The sequence below is a fragment of the Poromitra crassiceps genome (assembly GCF_964638095.1).
Source record: "Poromitra crassiceps genome assembly, chromosome: 3".
NCBI classification, from domain to species: domain Eukaryota; kingdom Metazoa; phylum Chordata; class Actinopteri; order Beryciformes; family Melamphaidae; genus Poromitra; species Poromitra crassiceps.
The window spans coordinates 2,035,847-2,037,463 of record NC_139625.1 but is presented as its reverse complement, the minus strand read 5'-3'; positions in this window follow the sequence as shown (position 1 = coordinate 2,037,463).

Here is a 1,617-nt window from a genome sequence, read left to right as displayed (position 1 = left end):
GGGCTATAAAGATACTGTACATACAGGACAGCTAAAGCAGAGCATTATGGGCTATAGAGATACTGTACATACAGGACAGCTAAAGCAGGGCATTATGGGCTATAGAGATACTGTACATACAGGACAGCTAAAGCAGAGTATTATGGGCTATAGAGATACTGTACATACAGGACAGCTAAAGCAGAGCATTATGGGCTATAGAGATACTGTACATACAGGACAGCTAAAGCAGAGCATTATGGGCTATAAAGATACTGTACATACAGGACAGCTAAAGCAGAGCATTATGGGCTATAGAGATACTGTACATACAGGACAGCTAAAGCAGAGCATTATGGGCTATAGAGATACTGTACATACAGGACAGCTAAAGCAGAGCATTATGGGCTATAGAGATACTGTACATACAGGGGAGCTAAAGCAGAGTATTATGGGCTATAGAGATACTGTACATACAGGGCAGCTAAAGCAGGGCATTATGGGCTATAGAGATACTGTACATACCCGACAGCTAAAGCAGAGCATTATGGGCTATAGAGATACTGTACATACAGGACAGCTAAAGCAGAGCATTATGGGCTATAGAGATACTGTACATACAGGACAGCTAAAGCAGGGCATTATGGGCTATAGAGATACTGTACATACAGGACAGCTAAAGCAGAGCATTATGGGCTATAGAGATACTGTACATACAGGAAAGCTAAAGCAGGGCATTATGGGCTATAGAGATACTGTACATACAGGACAGCTAAAGCAGAGCATTATGGGCTATAGAGATACTGTACATACAGGACAGCTAAAGCAGAGCATTATGGGTTATAGAGATACTGTACATACAGGACAGCTAAAGCAGAGTATTATGGGCTATAGAGATACTGTACATACAGGACAGCTAAAGCAGGGCATTATGGGCTATAGAGATACTGTACATACAGGACAGCTAAAGCAGAGCATTATGGGCTATAGAGATACTGTACATACAGGACAGCTAAAGCAGAGCATTATGGGCTATAGAGATACTGTACATACAGGACAGCTAAAGCAGAGCATTATGGGCTATAGAGATACTGTACAAACAGGACAGCTAAAGCAGGGCATTATGGGCTATAGAGATACTGTACATACAGGACAGCTAAAGCAGGGCATTATGGGGTATAGAGATACTGTACATACAGGACAGCTAAAGCAGGGCATTATGGGCTATAGAGATACTGTACATACAGGACAGCTAAAGCAGTGCATTATGGGCTATAGAGATACTGTACATACAGGACAGCTAAAGCAGAGCATTATGGGCTATAGAGATACTGTACATACAGGACAGCTAAAGCAGAGCATTATGGGCTATAGAGATACTGTACATACAGGACAGCTAAAGCAGAGCATTATGGGCTATAGAGATACTGTACATACAGGACAGCTAAAGCAGAGCATTATGGGCTATAGAGATACTGTACATACAGGACAGCTAAAGCAGGGCATTATGGGCTATAGAGATACTGTACATACAGGACTGCTAAAGCAGGGCATTATGGGCTATAGAGATACTGTACATACAGGACAGCTAAAGCAGGGCATTATGGGCTATAGAGATACTGTACATACAGGACAGCT